This window comes from Orcinus orca, chromosome 3 (genome assembly GCF_937001465.1).
Source record: "Orcinus orca chromosome 3, mOrcOrc1.1, whole genome shotgun sequence".
NCBI lineage: Eukaryota > Metazoa > Chordata > Mammalia > Artiodactyla > Delphinidae > Orcinus > Orcinus orca.
This window is the reverse complement of record NC_064561.1, coordinates 80,425,907-80,445,843: the sequence shown is the minus strand read 5'-3', so window position 1 is coordinate 80,445,843 and position 19,937 is coordinate 80,425,907. Positions and strand designations below refer to the sequence as shown.

General features: G+C 38.9%; 1 protein-coding gene across 5 annotated transcripts in view; it reads right to left on the bottom strand.

The window, feature by feature from the left end:
- The window catches only part of MARCHF3 (membrane associated ring-CH-type finger 3), a 148,567-nt gene that overhangs the window by 128,035 nt on the left and 595 nt on the right, over window positions 1-19,937 (bottom strand). The gene's annotated exons all lie outside the window — the stretch shown is intronic.

Genomic DNA, 19,937 nt, shown 5'->3' with positions numbered 1-19,937 from the left:
CCTAGAATGACATATGCTCAGGAAGTCTTGATTGAAAGGTCAGATTATGTCACTGTGTGACCATGCATAAGTCTCATAACTCCTTAGGTCATTCATGTCCTTATCCAGGGGGTTGAATGGAGTCTATGACAGTAACCATCAGTGGGCATGTGATTGCCCTGAAATTCTGGGCAAAATTTTATTTGGCAGAGTTATGTGTATAATTTTTCTGAGAAGAGGGTATGTATCTTTTATTGTTTCAAAGACTCTGTGACTGTTCTCTGCCCCCACAAGTTTAAAAATCTTTAGCCTAGAGCAGTTGTTTCCAAAATTATTGAATCATGAATTCCAACACTAAAAAGCTTTTGAACGTGCACACCAGGCTCATGTACTAGATATGTACCCATGTACTGTATTAGGTCCATTATAAAACAAACATCAAAATGACAAATGTACAAGGTAAATATGAAATAAGCAATACTGTAAATATTTTCTTTAACTATATCTAAGAGTAAAAAACCCTTTTCATCTTACTGAACAGTTGTCATTTTATCGAGAGTAATGTGACTGAACATACTTCGTGTTGAAAATCTAGATTTAATTATTTGTGATGTGTTAATTTGAAGGTCTAATTTTAAGTTCAATTTATTTTACATAGGTGGGTTTTAATGGCTGTCATAATTTTAAGCAATGAAATCACATACAACATAAACATTTCCAAACTCTGTTTTTACAATATTCTCTCTATAATAAGAGTTTCTTTAAAATTCAGTTATTTTCTTACTTAGTCTTAAAATGATACCTTTATTTTGAGAGGACAAATTAATTATGTTTTTAATTTTTATTTTTTTAAAATTTATTTATTTATTTATTTATGGCTGTGTTGGGTCTTCGTTGCTGCACACGGGATTTCTCTAGTTGTGGCGAGCGGGGGCTACTGTTTGTTGCGGTGCACTGGCTTCTCATTGTGGTGGCTTCTCTTGCTGTGGAGCATGGGCTGTAGGCGTGTGGGCTTCGGTAGTTGTGGTGCACGCGCTTAGTTGTTCCGTGGCATGTGGGATCTTCCCAGACCAGGGATTGAACCCGTGTCCCCTGCATTGGCAGGCGGATTCTTAACCACTGTGCCACCAGGTAAGCCCTAATTATGGTTTTTAAAAAAAATGACCTCTAAGTAGCATACTACTGAAGCTGCTTATTATCACAGAAGTGGTCAACAAAATATGAAACCATTTCCTTTTCATACAAAGAAAAATGAATATAACTTATCGGTAAGTTTGACATCTCAAGTGTTTTTCAACAAGATAACCAGCAAACCTCTGTGAGGTTTCATGGTCCCTTCTTAACGTTATACAAAATATCGTATGGCTTCTGCTATATGGTGTATTAAAGGTTTGTTTTTATAAAATTAACTACAAAGTAGCATCCTGCAGCATTTTGTGTTCCTCTGGCTTCAACAACTTGGCTGCACTAGCTTGCTTATGAATGATACAGTGAATGAATTTCTCTCTTGTAACCTTACCCTACAATCCTTCTCTAAGGAACAGCTACTGTTTTAAGAGGAAATGCTACTTAGGTTTTTTCATAAAACATTTTCATTAAGATTATGAATAAATCTCATCTAGTGGTGGCTCACCAAAAAGAAGCACTTAGTATATTTCATCGGTAAAAGAGAAATGAATAAATACAATAGGTTAGATCTAACATCTTACCAATGTAGAACAAGTCTTTTGCTCCCCATAACTTGTTCTAATATGGTATTTGCTTCTTCACGATTTCAGCAGTATCTTCAATAATACTTTCAGCAGCATTTTGACAAAGAAACTCATTTTAGATAGATTGTTTTTAACATATCTTATCTGGTCTTATATTAGGAGGAAGAACAAGTGTTTCCTAAAGATATGTAGCTTTTTTACTTTTGGGTACAAGTAAAAAACGTCAAAAGAGGTTCAAACCACATTTTAATTTGATGAAACTTCATAAAGATTAGTAGATGAATTTAAACATTGGTTAAAAAAAAGTTGCAGAGGTTATCCTCCATGTTTTGCTAATCATGGTACCTTCATATTATCATTAGGAAATTTCTCAATGCAAAGTATACACCTCCTTCTAAAGTATTCATTCTTAATGATAGTAGATGTAAGTCTGTATTTCAGTTATTTGTCTTGATAATTTTGAGATCTGAGGGCTGATTTCTGATCAGAACTGATTGTACCGTTGTTTTTAACTCACAACGCAGCTAACAAAGAGCCTGTCCTAGAATGAAGTGTCAGCTCTTCCATCCTCATATTGCTCCCTTGTGATTGCTTTCACAATTAGTGATATCTTTAATCCATATTTTGTTTTTGCCAGAATCTTTTTAAGCTACTTGCCCTGTTGTTTTTTTTTTTGTGGGGGTTTGGTTATTGTTATTGTTGAAAGCTAGTTTAATTGAAACTAATAATATTCTGCAGATTAACTTAACTGGACACATACGAATACAGTGCAACATGCTGTACACAGGTGAGGGGATCATTGTCAACGCTTGTATGTTGAGGGAAACTTACTCCTCCCTCAGAATATAGGGCCTCCTGACTTGAAGAACAGGGGAGGGTACAAATACAAATTCATATATAGTAGTAAAATTTAATTTTTCTTATTTTTGGAGTATAAAAAATGAAGAGACATTCTAGTACTTTTTTCCCATGCCCCATTGGTTTATCTTGGAAATTTCACTTTCTAAACCCTGATCTAGATAATCTCCAGTGCCATTTCCAACTCAAAAATTAAAAATTAATGGACGTCCTGCTAGAAAGGTACTCTCATTGACTGCTCAAACAACTCTTAGATAATCCCCAAACTTATGTTTCCTGGTAGCTCTGGAAAAACCCTCCATCTACAAGTCTACTGAGTGAGGAATGAAGGCAGGTTGCCTGGGTGAGTCTTCTTCTGCTGTCACCTAGAAGAGAGCCTGGTTGAATTCATCCAGAAGAACCAGGTAAGGTCGGCCAGTGTCTGTCTCCCCAGTAGCCTACATTCACCTACTCCTCAAATGGACTGACGGTTTTTAGCCTCCACAGACATTAAAACATGTGATTGTGATGTGTCTCCAGGCAAAATTATTCAGCACACACAAATTTCACTTGGAGGCCTTGACAGCTGCAAGTGGGAAGTATGTGATGGGGTCAGGTGTTCTCATGGTTGTTCTGGACAGCTCCATTTTGTGTGGGAAGAAGAAACAAATTGTATTCTATTACGTGGAAGGGCTAAGTTTTCTAACTTTAGAATCAGTTAGCACCTGGATTATTTTCTTTGAATGTGGTCTTCTACATTGCCATGCTGAGGGGCAGGAGCTCCAGAAGTCTAGCGTGTTCTCTGTGGCCAGTGGTAACAGTCATCTACCAGGCAGTGGGCCAGACAACCCAGTTCAGCAACCAAAGCCTATTTCAAGAGTCTGAAAGGACAGACATAAACATCTAGGAGAAATTATTTGTACAGTGGCAAGACCTGGTTACCCTTAACTCTTAAGGGACTAACTTACAAGAACATAGGTAGGTTTTAAAATAAAGAAAGACAGGGACTTCCCTGGTGGTCCAGTGGTTAAGAATCCACGCTTCCAGTGCAGGGAACACGGTTCGATCTCTGGTCAGGGAACTAAGATCCCGCATACTGTGTGGTGTGGCCAGAAAAAAGAAAGGAAGAAAGACAGGACCAAAAGACAGTCTTTGGAATTTCATCCAGTCAGATTTCCTCCATGAAAATTAGCTTCTCTTCTGTTCTTTGAAAACTCCCAAGAAGGAGATTACAAAGCCTCTAATTCCTTTCCTCTCACAACCAGAGTCTTTCACGAAAGCTAAGGATAAGTCACTCTTAGGAAATTAACCTTGATTGGCTATGTCTGTATTTGAGGACAGGATAGTGTAGAGACTATAGGTAACATTAAGGCTTTCTTTCTTCAGAAAGAAAGTTTTGTTAACAAAAAGAAAGACAACAAGAAAAATAATCCTATCTAAGTTGTTTTCTATATTTTAGAGATTCCACCAACATTATCTACTATCACCAGAAAGCCTAAGATAATAAAGGGTTGTATGTATCTCAGTTAAAATTATGTAATACGCTTTTCAGTAGGCTTTTTAGAAAGTGACAAGATGGCTCTTATAAATAAAGCTTTTATTTGTGTTACTTCCTTGCACACAGGTTTATGAGCACTGGTATTGTATTTCCTATATGAAGGGACAGAGGTTATTAACTGTGTGAATCTTGACTGGGTTCCTGTTACATGTTTGCATACTGGATTCCCTCTCTTTATTTTCCTGTGAACCTAGACCCTCCATACCCACCCCCATCCCCCCGTTTATGCCCTTCTTGCGTTAAAGTATGAAACCTACTTTGGTTAATCTTGCTTGGAATTTGTGATCAGACAAATGGTATTTGAGCTCTTCCTTATAACACAGGTAAAAGAAACAGCCAAAATAGGAACTCAAACAGCCAACCAGTAACTGGTGAGCATTGCCCTTACAATTAAAAGTTGCCAACCAGAAAATTTTACATCTTTCTCCCTACAGAAAGGAAAAATAAACGGTCTTGAAAGATGAATATAATCATAGAGTATTAACACTGGAACAAGTCCATAAAAATGGTCCTTTTTTTTTGTTCCTTTTCTAGAAGAGAGACATCAGGCTCAGAAAGGAGCCTGGGGACTTACTGCATATCCACCTCTTGTTAGAGGCAGAGCCACACCCAGGCTCAGGGTTCTGACTAGGGTCAAAGAAGAATGGGGTATCTGGCCTTCTGGTCACTTACGTTGACATCAAAGAGAAGTCTCATAGCAGTAACTAAGATTAGATAACCATTTTCATAGGGTGGTAAGGAGTTCTACACAGCACATAAAGATTTAAATATTTATTAGTTATTCATACAGTTTTGAAATTAGAAAGGGATGTTTTCAAAGATGTTCAAAGCACAAATCTATTTCAGGCACTCCTAAATATTTTCTAGGATGTTCCCACCAACATCTGTCAACCGACAGAGGCCTAGAAAGTGAGCTAACTTTATACCTCACAACCAGCTTACTTCATCGTGGGCAAGAACCCGGCACACACAATGGTGCAGTCAGACCCAACTGCCGCATCACTTGTGCTTGCTTCAATCAGAAGCCAACAGACCTCTTCCTGCCAAATGGAAACCACTCCCAGAATTTTCATTCCAGAGGGATGTCTGTGAGAGCTGTGCTTCTGACCCTTTTCAAATATACCATACCTGGATCAGGAATAAAAATGTAGGCTCTGTGTTTAAGCTGGAGAAGGAATAAAGACTAAAAAACACTGTCAAAATACTTTCTTTTCATTGAGGCTCCAAATCACTCAGCTCACCTCTTGAAAGTTATAACCTGCATGAAATAATCCTAGTTCAAAGTGGAGTGTTTTAATCTGCATTAATGACCTTTGACAAGGTGAGCCTAGGAAGGCCTCTGAGATTCAACCAGTGAAACGATCTATGCAGGGTACATGGAATCCACGAGCCGGGGTACTCCTGTGAAGGACTCTGTGCTGGAAGTGAATGAATCCTCGGTGCTCTAAGGACAGACTCAAATTCAGTCATCTCGGCATGCCTCCATCCGCTCATCCAAATAACCGCCGGCTCTCTGTGCTTGCGTTCAATTGCTTAATCTAGCGTGAGGGGATGGTTTCTCTCAGAATCCAAGGCTCCATCTTGGTCTGGCTCCCCCAAACAAAGTATGGGGCAGATGCAGGAAAGCACTGCTTTTTTTCCTAGTCTTTTGTTAAAATTAGAATATGCAAATGTATGCAAAGTTAGGTATCTTCTGTGGTGAAAATTCCCACATATAAATATTAAATCTTCCTCATATTACCCCCAAAATCAAAGTAAAAAGCAACTGGATTCCCTAAAAGTGTACTTTTCTCCCATATCCATATATAATACTACTTCACATTCAAATATTAGGATAAATGAGATTTTAAGAGAATTCACTTTTAACTGGCTGCTTACTCCTTGTTAGGAATTTCAACCACCAGGCAAATCTATACCTATAACTGTATATAGCTGATTATCGCTTCCCATTTATACTTCTAGAATGTGAAGGGTACCATTTTAATTGGTATTCAGAGGTCTGCTAATGTGCAGACCCAAGCAGTTCAATTATTTTGCCCAACTTGGAAAGTGAGTTATCTAGAAACAAATGGGAATGACAGATTAAAAGGCTATCCTTGTTAATACTTTCAAATTGGGCTAAAGTTAGTTATACCCTGTTGAGTTCTTCCACTTCTTAGGATGAACAATGCAGTACGCATGTCGAGACATATTGCTTGGGCCTCTAATCTTAGCTGTGACATTTCCTGTCTCATGTCCTACCATCAATAGTGACCTACTTGCTATACTATGTGACTTTCCAACTGGGTCTTTTAATGCTCACACATGGGAAACACAATTATTTTTATATTTAGCACAAGGTATAGCTGTGAAACATTTCAAATGATTTCTAGTTCAAGATATCCACACTAATCTTATTTGGTGGTAATCTTTTTTTGCTTTGTCATTTAGAAACATAATAATAGTTATAACCCATTAAAAACAAAGCTTTCACCTTTTTTTAAAAAAAATGTGAAAATGCCACACTATGTCAGTATCTAATAAATTGAAAACTAATGAGCAGAAAGTAAAAGAATCATGTCCTAGTTACTTATCTTGTTTGAAGAACTAGACACAAATGATTCTTGTTGAAAGTGACAAGAAACAACACTGCTGGTATTATTTAGGTTTGAAATTCTTGGAAAAGTGAAAATAACTTATTAATGATGATAAAAGAGTAGACAAAAACTAACATTCAGAAATGCAACAGAAGTGTACAAAAAGACAGAGCCACAGGATTTGTTAGGTAAAACTAAAGCTCACCAAAAAACAGTGCACAATAAGATTACAAATACTGAGCAAGAAGGCCTTATAATACAACAAAATATGTCTGAAAGTAAGTCAGGAAAGTTGATTTGCTAGGCAAAGTAAAACTGTCATCCATAGTTTTATAATTAAGAAGAAAGCCATCGTTGCAAATTTATGTAAGTGTGTATGTAACATAGCAAATGACTGTTTAAAATTTTAAGTCTTTTCTTGTTAGCTTTGATCCACAAACCCTAAAGAAATGAACAAAGGATCCAACACTCTAATGAGGAATACTTGTTCCATGTCACTAGTGAGTAAGCAAATTCCCAGCACTTAACCAAATCTCCAAAACAGATGTCAGGAGTCTGCAATACACCTATTTAAGTGAATTTCCAACTCTGTGGCTATACCAGCTCAAAAGCAGCTGCTTTTGTGAATCATAAAGGGCCTTTCAAAGCACGGTGTTCACACATGGGAAAGCACATGTTCTACTTTGCCTCTGCCAAAGAAGCCTCACTGCCACCCCCCAAATCCTTGGGAAATATTCCAGCAATGTGTGTGCGCCCATTATGGATTCTTTCTCATTGCTACTGCTTTTGCTATACATTTTCTATAACCTCACGCTGTTTCCCACCCACACAGCTTAGAAAGAAAAAAGAAAGAAAGAAGGCTTTCTTGAGCCACAAAAAGGCCAATCTACTGTATATGGAAACTACCCTATCAAAGGCAGGCTCTCAAGAGCTTACATAGACCATGCACCTGTCTAACTTTAGTAGTAATGATACGCTGACCCAGCCCTTTAATTACTGATCTCATTGTCACCTGGATCCTGATGGCCTCTTACCCAATCACACACCCAAATCTACCCAGGTTATAAAGTGAGGAAGAAAGGGGTCCCTGCCAGGATACACATGAAGGAACAGCATCAAAACATCCTCTTCCCTTTTTTTTTCTGACTTGTCTCTGATACAAAACAAAAACAAATGTAAAGAACTAGATTAAAACTTACTCTCAAATGCAGATGTATTCTACTCACCATAAAATTTAGATCTGCTTTTGGAAATCTGATATGGGGAGTGTAGCTGAGAAGTGTACTTCATAGTAAGCGACTCTAACAGGTTTGTGTGGTAGTGGAACACCAGAAGGCAGAAAACAGCATAAAGTGGGTTTAGACGGATCCTGGGCACAGACGCTGTAGTTTGCGAGGTCACCTGGGGAAAGATCTGGGGAAGATGAGCAGGTAGGAGGGAAATGTGAAGTTCTTGTCAAAGTTGGAATGATGGTCTATTTAGTTGAGTGGTAAAGTCACACTGCAAGCCCCAGAAAATAATGGCTCACAACATATTTAGCAAATGACACGGCAACCCACACAACTACAGGGAAAGAAAAAAAAACACAAACGCATGTACTTTAATCGAGAAGGTCCTGAGCTGAAAGCCAAAGAAAAGGGACTTCGGAAGAAGGCTCTCTGTTTCATTTCTGTCAATCCTGTCCAAATTAATATGTGAGGTAAAGCTATTTTTCAATTTGCACCTTCATAATTACTTCAGAATAATTAACAACACAGTTCTAAGAATAAATCATTTTAGTAGATACCTGAGTGCAAATGAAAAATTGTGTGTAAGAGAAAACAATTTTATTTTAAGTGAATTTGCCACTCCAAATTATCATGCAATTATTATTCTCCCAATTTACAATTTAGCTTTATATGTATACCTTCATTATTTTAAGCGTTTATGCCCTGAAATTAAAGGAGTTGGCGTCCTTAAAACTATAATCAATATTAAAAACTAGAGTTAAGAGTATTACTCAAATTTCCCTCTTGGATTAAGCTCTTGAATTCTTATATAATAATTGTAGTAAGTCTATCTTGTTTTCCAAAAAACTTTGATATCTGTATTTTATTTTCCCTCAAAGAGAGAAAGCAAGCAAGCAGGCTTTTTTAGTTCTCAAATTTTACAGGAAAAAAAATCTACAGCGTGCATACTCAGCTCATTGACAATTATTACCTTACCTTATTCCTAGTGTAGGAGATAAAAGACTGACAAAGGATTCTTAGAGATTAATACTTCTAAATATTAACTCCATTAACTTATTCATTTGATTGTTCATTCATTTTACATATACAGTCAGGGTCTCTGCCCTCATGGAACTTACATTCTAGTGGGCGAAATAGAAAAAAACAAGTATACAAGTTGGTAAATTACATAAGATTGTTCAAGTACCATACTGGAAACAAAAATGGGACAGAAACAGGTAATTGGGTGGGCGCCCTAAACAGATTAGATGGAAGAGTCCTGGGAGGTGCCTGTGATGAGGAACCCAGAATGGAAAAGAGGTAGTTGTTCAAACCGAGGATGTGTGATCCAAGCAGAGGGAACAGCAAATGCAAAGGGTCAGAGGTGGGAGTGAGACTGGCTTATTAGACAAACAGCAAGGAAGCTAGTGTGCTTGGAAAACTGAGTGAGGGCAAGAAGATAAGTGGCGAGGTCACAGAGATGGGCAGGGCCTGATCACTTAAGGCCCTACGGGCCACAGAGTCTTGAGACTGTCTTCCAAGGCAAAGGAAAGGCAAGGAACGGAAGGCACATGAGCAGATGAAGTTGAGTCTCAATCTGAGCTTGCCCACTATGTGGCCTAAGCGAATCGCTAGCATCTCTTAGATGCTAAATTCCTCATTTATAAAAGGGCACTCAGTAAATAATGACCAGTTGCAATCATCAGTAATAATCATTATTGTTAATGCTCTGATATGTAAATAAAGTTAATAAAAAATTTTTACATTCAAATAGGCCTATACTGTAAAATAATATATCAGAAATATAGAATTACTGAGAAATAAGCAAATGAATCTTTTTTATTCAGTAAAGAGCATATTATTATTGAGGACAAATAGACATAAATTAGTACATTCAAATTCATTAGGGCTTATTGTGGTTCTAATCAGAATAATTATTGATCTTGGCTCAGTTCTGTCCTTAATTAGCCTGCATTTTCTCTCCTTGTCAACCTAGCCTTGTCATTTTGTATCCAGAAATGTGTTGCAGTTCAGTGGTACCTACCAACTACAAAGCGGTCATAAGGGCGAATTTCACAGTTATTTTTCAAATCACAATGTGTAGTAGACAATTATAATTGCCTGACAGCATCTATTGCCCCCCTCACTTCCACACATGTATTTCTTCCTTACTAACAGAATCCTGATTTTGTTCAAATTCTTCTCTTTCCTCCCTCAGGCAATGATGGAGATCCTCTTGCTAGTGACTGATTTAGAGATGGGGCATCTGATCCTGTTCTAATCAACGGAAGAAAAGGCAGGTCTTCTTAGATTCTTCTGGGTAATGTTTTCATACTCTTCAAAAGGAGAACCTCTGGAAGGGGGATCCATTTTCTGTGCTGTAGATATTGTCACGCTTGCAATGACACATCTGCACTACTGCAGCCGTCTTGCATAAAAGAAGAGCCAGTCTTAAGTGAAATGGTCCCTGAGGACAACAGTGGCAGAGATGAAAGGAACCTGTATCATTGTCATTGTGCCACTGAATCAACCAATCCTGCTGCCTGCCCTGCTTCTCTCATGAGATAATATACTTCCTTACCGTGTAGGTCAATTTGGGATAGTCACCCAGAAAAGCCCAAGGGGAAAACACCCTAGAAATCACAACAGGAAGATGGTCCTTTGGCATGTGAAGCTGGTACCAAATGGCCTGTCTCGGGCTTTCCTAATCTTTCAAAAACTTTGACTTTCATCTCCCACTTGCCTAGGACATCTGTTTTTCCCCCAAGACCCAAATAAAGCACAGCTCTTATTGGTCTTTTTTTCCCATAAGGCTGCCAATTGTGAACCCTTATCTAATTACAAGAATGTCAACAGAGAACACGTGGGACTAGCACAGATCCCAGGCACAGGCAGAAGCACTCCAGAGAGGAGGTGCAGTATTGTGATTTGTAGGCAGGAGGTATTCCTTTTCAGGAAGGAGGAACTACCATGATCATAATAGGACACTGCCTGTTTTCGTTTTAGTTATGTAGAGTTATTTTAAAATTAGGAAAATATTAGGAACCAGTAAAATAAAAAATCCATCTTAGAAAAAAGGATAGATGATAACTGACTGTGTAGGGAAGGGATGCAGTGGGCTTATTGCTTGGGGAGCTGCTGGTGGAGGATGGGAATGAAGTAAAATGAAAGATTATATAAGCGCCTAATGATTCACAATAAGCAAAAAAGCAGTATGGCTTGAAACCAAAGTAACCATTCCAGTCTAATAAGCATTTTTCCTACAAGAAAATTATAGAATTATAAATTTAGTCCATAATGGAGAGCAGAAACTGTAATGCACACAGATTTAATAATTTTGTATAGTATTTGAGAAACATGACTTAGAAAATAGGGTGAACATTATAACCGGTGAAAATTTGCTAAGAGATCATAATTAAAACAGAATAGTAAATGGTGCCTGAGCTCTTGAAAGGGTGACTATCAGGATTCCACTTAATGTCTTCACTACTAACCTGCAGTGAAAATGGAAATTCGTTCAATGTGAGGATGGTGTCTAGCTGTGAGAGGCTGTCAGGGGCAGGAAAGTGGGAGAAAGATATCTGGAGGAGTCAGAAACAATACACTTTAAGTATATCAGGAAAAACAACCTGAAACACCAAAAATAAAAATTAAATAAATGAAGGAGAGGAAACTGAAACTCACTGGCAATAATTCTGAAGGGAAACAAAAAGTGACAACTGTTGACATTAGCTATAAGACAATCACCCAGCCTCAAAAGAGAAACAGGCCAGGGTTTGTTAAAACAGCAAATTAAGAACTTATCAACAAAAGATACATCAATTCATGTGTCCTGCTTTTAAAGAAATCAGGGTAAAAAAAAAAAAAAAAAAGAAATCAGGGTAGCCCTACCCCTCTTTTCCCTATTCTGTGTATGCCTGGTTTGGCTTTTGTGGAAAGCTTCATCTCCTTGGTTGTAATGAATATGTCTATTGCTAGCAGAGATGTGTGATCTTGTTTCTTGTTGTTTTTGTTTTTTTAATTTACTTATTTAATTTATTTATTTTTGGCTGCGTTGGGTCTTCGTTGCTGTGCATGGGCTTTCTCTAGTTGCGGCGAGCAGGGGCTACTCTTCACTGAGGTGCACAGGCTTCTCATTGCGGTGGCTTCTCTTGTTGCGGAGCACAGGCTCTAGGCACGCAGGCTTCAGTAGTTGTCGCACACAGGCTCAGTAGTTGTAGCTCGAGGGCTCTAGAGCAGAGGCTCAATAGTTGTGGCGCACGGGTTAGGTGCTTCGCGGCATGTGGGATCTTCCTGGACCAGGGCTCGAACCTGTGTCCCCTGCATTGGCAGGCGGATTCTTAACCACTGCGCCACCAGGGAAGTCCCAATCTTGTTCCTTAATGATATAAAAGTGAGCAGGAGGTGGTAAGAGTGATTAGGCAGGTGGGGGGCGGCCATTGACAAGCATGGGTAAAGTTGGTGAAAACTGAGGTTTTGTGAGGCTAATCACTTTTGCACTGTGTAAGGCTGTCAGAGCATGTAATATCCCAGCAAGCAGGAGCTGCATTATTGTGATCTTTTTCTTAGCACCAGAAAGACACACTGGAATGCTCTAGGAAAGTTTTTTGAAAATGGTAAAAAATGCAGTTACTCCTGCAGGAAAAAGATTAATGGTAACACTGATTATAAGAGCTTTTATAACGTAGAGTTCTTACCTGAACAGAAGGGAAAGAGAATGTCAAAGAAAGGAAAACATTATTGGAGGGTGGGGCTAAATGAAGGAGAGAAGTTGAAATTAGGGAAACTTAGAAGGTTAAGGATGAGAACTTTCCGACTATGAGAACCTCTGTTTGGGTAACATGTTCACAAAGGGTAAGAGGAAGAAGGTTTGCTATTAGGGATGCTGAAAAGCAGATCTGAGAAAATGCCAGAGTCAGGCACCACAGGGAGAACCTCCACTGACTGCAGGGAAGGGTGACCTGTGTGTTGCACAGATGTTTGCCTCCACCCCTCACCCAAGCCTCCCTCAAGTCCTGCCAGGCCCCAGCTCCTAGGGGAAAGCAGAGCCCCAGGATATGCAGGGGCATGTGCTCCTGACTTACAAGATCCAAAAGAAACCAGTATTTGAGTCTATGACCTAATCTAGGGTGGCTCATCTTCTCTGCTGCCTTGAACATTGAAATAACTTTTAGATGTAATCAGTCAATTTTCTAGTGATATTTTCTTGGCAGGTATGAGAAGAAAGCACCTATGTTAAGTGAGGCTTAATCTCCCAGATGAGACAGAAGATAGGGGTCCTTGATCTCTTGCAGTCATTTAAAGCTCGTTAGGATCTAACATAAAAGGGCTATACTAATGGCCCTGACCTCAGGCAGTTATGCTTAACTCAGCTGATCCATAAACTCTACCTGGACACGTAGGTTGTACGACACCTCAGTAACCCAGCTCTAAGGTGAGAGCTGGTACTTATCGAAGCCCTCAGACTACATCATAAACCTGACTATGTAGGGAGACTTCCTGAACAAAAGGTGGTCTATCAATGAAAAATATTATACAAGTTAGTCTCTGAAATAAAAATCTGCTGGAATTATTTATTTTTTTAAAAAAAGCTTTACTTAAACAAATACCAAGTTTCCCCATTCAGTAGCCTCTAGGCCCAGCACCATCTAGTTCCTCCAAGGCCCCCAAACCTCCCATGGCCAAAGCTAGGTCATCACCTACACTGGATGGCAAAAGGGACCAAGCCATCTGAGACTTCAAAAGATGTGAGAGTAAAGCTGTCCCAAGTCTCAAAGTGGGGTCCATGAATCAGCTGCTTTGTCAAGATATGACAACAGGTATGGGAACATCAAAGGAACCAGGGGAGATGGCCTAGACTGGGTGTGGGGGGTAGTTGGAGACATTCTTGAAGACACAACAGGGAGGCGGTGAGAGAAGAAGGCAAGTTAGGAATGGAGCAGAGACTCTGAACATGGAAGGGGCAGGCATGGATGATAGTTTTATGAAGTGTTAAGACTAGGGCTAAAGCAGAAAGTCTGGGACTATGATTCAGTTATTACTACCATGCAGACTTTTGGTGAATGTCCTGTGCATGTCCTTTTAAGGCCTTGCAGGTGTTCACCTGTAATTCTTTGCGGCCCCTAGTGCACCTAGCAACTATTTCTTGAATACTGTCTCTTGAGAAGCTACAAGATGACAGGTGTGGTCCCTGCCCTCAAGGAGCTCCCAGTCTGGAGGGCAGGATTACAGGACGTAAGGACTCTGCTGGCTGTATACAACTAGGCCAAAGAAGGGCATGGAAAAGGTTCCCAAAGGTGCTAATACTTGAACTGCATTTTGAGTTAGCTAAGCTGAGAAGAGGTGCTACCTATGATAGGTATTCAATTACTACTTGATAATTCATTTCCATTCATTTTGATTTGTAATGATTACCTGGAAGATTGTTCAAGGACTAGGAGATAGTTCTTATCACCACTGTTTTTATTATTGTCAATCAAAAAGATAAACCTATCCATTTTAGCGTCTAGGGGTATAATCTGAAAAATACTATACCCTACCTTTGGCTGAGGTGAGGAGTGCACTTGTAATTTTTCTAATTACAAGACATCTTCTCGTTATACTTATTTCATAGCAAAAAGTTGTAAAAGCTTTTGAAAAGATCCCATTTTGTTCACTTGAAATGTGTGTGTATATTTTAGCATAAAATGTACTTGGCAGCTGCTAACATAATCGGGTGGCTACGTCTTGCAAAAACTTGATTTCTTTTTAATCAAATTTTCAGAATCATACTGGGTTTCTTGCCAGTGCTGCAATAGTGAGCAATAAATACGTCATTAGATCAATGGTGGTCTGATGATGGATTACTCAAAAGATAGTTCCAGCCAAGAAGAATAAGCCCAGAAGTCTCAGTGTGCAAAGATTAATAAAATATTGTTTAAAACATAGATACTGAGTTAATATAGCAGGGAAGAAAACACTGCAAAATACAACAGAGCAGCCATGGGTTTATAATGTAGCGATATTGAGCATGGATTTTCCAAATAGTGTAGAGCAGCCACACAATTATGTATGCCTCTGATTAGACTCAGAGATGAGAAGGAAAAAGTTATTAAAAGAAAGAAAGAAAGAAAGAAAGAAACTAACCAGGGGAAGGCCTGCTGCTATAATAAATTATTTAAAGCAAGCAGGGCTAGTAGGTTGTGAAGACAATATAAAACAGAATCAATGCCTCCAAGAATCCCCAAACCATCAGCACCTCTATAAATTTCTTACCACCCTATCTGGCATTTTACTGGAGGTATTTCTTTCCCACCACTCTCTCCATCCCATCCCAGCCGTGACCCTTCACTTTTTGCCGGTTCTTTTCTCAGAGCTTAATATTTGTCTTTCTTCTGTAACCCAGGATGCTGTCTTCAGTTATATTTCTCAGCTTGTATCAGAAGAGTGTCTGTAGGGACACAGATGAGTGAATCTGTCACTTCATTCATCTGGATCTTAAATTTCCCATAGAAACTGTGTTGGGAATATCTAATAAGACACATGTAACAACATGACTTTAATATTATCTTTCTTCTTCTTTTTTCTTAATATTGTTATAGTTAAATCCACAAAGTTAAAGCTAGAGTAGAACTTCTATAGCTCAATGAGTGTTCTATGAGTAGAAGGTATTATTGGATCCAAAAAACCAAAGTGAATGTAGGAGCTTAAGCAGGCATTATAGAGGAGAAAGAGTCAAAATGGCTAAAATTTAAGTATTAGGAGCTGTTAAAAGGGCAGATTGATTTGAAAAATAAATTTTTTGTAAGTAGATTTCACAATGGGAATAAGGGTATGGAAAGAAGGGCCAAAAACTTGAAAATAATTTGTCAAATTCTTTTTGCCAAAGAATTTTGCCAAAAGTATGCCATGGCCAAAAAAAGGAAAAAGAAAAAAAAAAAAAGAGTGAGAATTGTTGCTTAGAAGCTTGTAATGACCTGTGGCCCACTTTCCAGAAAAGTAGCATTCTACTGTAGTTTTTTAACTGGGCACAAATCAGTACCATTGTATAATCAGGGGCTGTGATTATACCTTAGGCTTTGGAAATTTTCTAGGTCCATCCAATCATGCAGAAGCTGGGCAAATAAAATATAAGCAAGTTCCTTTTGTCAGTGTAAAGACATTATTAGCAGCATAACATGACTCAATAGGCAAAGAGTACAGGTCTAAAATATTAGTCCCCCAAATTCTACATATAGGCTTTGCTCCCTTTGGGTTCTTTGACCTTTTGCAAATTACTTGCCATTCCAAGTCAAGCCTGGATGGTTAAGGTCAGGATCATTGAACCAATTATTATATATGGTGGTTAGCTTTAGAAAGAAAACTGTTCCAAGGTCACAGTCAATATAAAAAAAATTCTAAGAGGTGAAAAAAGACCTGTAGATGATATGAATGACTAAGCATGAGTCTATCATCTCATCACGAAGCTAAATAAAAACAATTCAAAACACATGGGCAACGTCTCAGTTAGTGGTGTCATCTTTGAATGTGAAAGACAGAATCTAAATAGGGTTGGCTCTCGGTATCCACGGATGAGGAACCTGCAGATATGGAATGCTGACTGCACTCCGCAATTTTATATAAGGGGCTTGAGTATCCCCGGATTTTAGTACCTGCAGGGGTGGGGGTCCTGGAACCGATCCCCCAAGGATACTGAGGTATGACTGTATTATGATCCTTTTGTGGCTGCTGTTTGCTCATCTGTAACAAAGTGGGAAAAAATCCTCGCACTCAAAGGATTGTTAAGATAAGCAACGTAGGTTGCTATAAACATGCTTGCCAAGTGTTCCTCAGAACATAAATTGCTCCATAAAAGCCCCACTAATGATCCAGTGGCCTGGAAGCATCTAAGTTCAGTGTCCCAGTCTATACAGGTCCTTTTGTCATCAGGGAAGTAAATATTCTGGGCACTTCTGACCTCAGAGAAGTTATTTGTTTTTTAGGTACCTGGAGGGTAGAAAGAGGGAAGGGCAACAACTTCTGACAGATCCTTTCTTTTTTAAACTTTATCTAGGGGTCTTACACTGAGAACTATGCCAGTCTGAGATGGGAGAACAGAATCCGAAGGTCAGTATCAAACTACATATAAAAAAGCTAATTGGCAATAATTAATACACCAGAATCACACTGATTTGAAAGGAGAGGCGGCAATCAATTCTCAACCCCTCTCCCTGTGATGCTAAGAAAATCTATGTATCCGATTAATTGGACACCTCAAAATACTTCTAAGATGACTTTCTGAAAATGAGACTCCCTGGGCCTCTGCATAGGTGGCCTGAGACACTGTCGCGACCAACAGGCAGATCAGCTGCAGCTTCCCAAGGAGCTCCTTGACCTCAGATAAGTCTGTACTAGCCCTGCTGAGGTCCTAGTCCCCAAGCTCGAAAGAGTATTAGTGAGTAAAAGGTGGCTCTCAAGGACTGGGATTCTTCTACCTTTCAGGGAGAAATGCCCAACAATGTGAGTTAGGACTGACAAAGTTACCCCAGAGCACCCCAGGAACTCACTGGACCTGGAGTAGGGAATGGAACAGGCTGGGGTGAGGTCTCAAACTACCTTGCTTCCCGAGACAGACCTCCTTAGAATTGGGGCTAACCTGGTTAGGGGATTGCTAAGGAGTCCAAAAACACTTCAGAACACAGAACAAAAGGTACCATTGTTGAGGACAGAGAGTTAAAACATTAGCTATAAATTTCATATGGCTGGTAAATGCCACCTGGAAATTCTGGAACAATTCTTTGTTGAATCAACTCACAGACTGTAATTGTTCTTTTATATCATAAATGCCATTCCAGCGTTTCTCAAAATATGGTGAGAGGATCCCTGACATCAGAATCACTTGTGGGTGCATGTTAAAGATGCAGATTCCTAAGTTCCACCCCAGATTTCTGAATCTCATCTTGGAGACCAGAGTCCAGCCCATGAACTGAATTTTTAAGGAGCAACCCAGTTGACTCAGGTGATCCATATCAAGGTAGGAGAATTATTGTGTCTACATAGTCCATCAGAAATGCAAAGACACAGATTAGGGATTAGAATATTTTCCCCCAATGTTTAAGTACCATAAAAATGAAAACAACACTTGTGATGAGCTCTTAAGAACCATTCCAGTATTTTCTACCCACATATAATAAACACAGTTATTAAAATATAATTATGAGCATAAAATTCTTGGGTAAAATATCAACTGTGCTTCTCAAAAATATTGCCTTTATTTTGTCACCAAAAGTAATTATGCTGTTAAAGGAATTTATAGTTTTTTAAGTATCAGTCAGTTTGCTGCAGGAAATTAATAAGCTGTTATACTCCTCCCATACCCTTTTAGTCATCAGAAGTTTTGTGATAAAGGTTTTTATTCTTATTATTTTTTAAACTATAAATTGTGAACCATTGCAACTAGTGATTAGGCTGAATATGAATTTATATTCAAGTTATAAATTCCTAAAAATACATTTCATTAGAATTACCAAGGCAGTCTAGAGCTAGTAGATTAAATAGCCTCTGTAATAAAGCTCTATTTACTTCTGTTAAGATTTTTTTTTTTTTGGTGCAAAACAATTCAGTTTTAATGCATTCTCTTAAGAAGCAAAAGGAAACAGTTTCTGATATACAATGCTACTGCAAAGCAGTAAACCAGTGTTGCATGGTTATGTGACAAGCACCACATTTCTTTTCTAGAGGGATTTTTTTTTTCTCTTATATACTCCTCCTTCCCAAACCATTAATTAATTACTTCATAAAATTACTTCATAAAATACAGTTTGCCATTTAATTAATTACTTCATAAAATACAGTTTGCCTATTAATTACTTCATAAAATACAGTTTGCCATTTCTGAAGAATCAAACACTCGTTTTCTCCCTCACCAAAAATCACACGTTCAGACTGAATTCTGAATGAAAATGGACTTGAGAGGCAGGCTTTGTTTATAGCATGTTGTTTCTACTAAGGGTTGCCCCCTACCCACGTTCCACCCTAGTGCTCCCACTGAAGTGTACATGTTATGTTTTAACAGATGGGCCGGCTGGCGGCTGCTGGGCTATAAAACAGGAACTGGGAATCTGCTTGGAGTGGTATTGAACTGAATGCTCGTAAAGTTCACGGACATACACTGACCCAGACAGACTAGGAAGATCCAAACATGCTTATACACACACTCATCATACACCCCACAGATCAGAGGGTCCATCTCCTTACCCAGAGGAAGTTCAAGGCTGTTTCCCCCTCCATATCTCTATTTCATTCGCTTATCAATTTTATACACACACATATAAGTACACACATATGTAGGCACATCTACATATGCATGCATAGCTATATATCTCAATGTTTTTATACATCCTCAAAGATCAAAATATTCCCCAATTCTGTTGCCAAGTCTCTACCTAGTACTTTCAATAAGCTCTCATTCACATCAAATAAGAATTACAAGAAAATATTGCATTCAATTCTATTTAGTCCACACATAATATAAACTACATGTATGTAACTGCCCTAAAAAAAAACAGCTCCTTTTACTCCTTACCAATGAGAGAGAGAGAAAAAAATTTATCCCAGACTGAGTCACAAACATAAAGTGTCAGGTTTAACCTTGTATCCTCTGCTGTCAGTTCCTGTCACAACTTCATCACTTAAACACACAGGTGCTCAAACAAACACCAACCGACCAGCCTGGTGGTCGTTTTCACGGCCTCTTCTTGGATTCCCTGAGGCCTCCCTGCACTGGGACAGTCACCAGTTACCCCCGGTCCTAACGAAGTCCTTTGGACACACCTTGCAGGTGGATATGGAGGTCTGAGCACCTCATGAGGGATGCGGATTCAAGTGCTAATAAAAAGTAATTACAAAGTTTAATATCCGCGCTGTCAATTCCTTTCAATAATTGCAAAGCTCTGAAGCCCCTGCTACGGAACCCGACTGGTCCTAAAGTTCTCTGACCCCTAAAGATGCACCCGGAGCCCGATGATCTCTGGCTCGGGCTACGCATCAGACATACACAGGACTATCTCGTCTCACCGACGCCGGCGCGTGTTAATTTTTCAGGAACCCG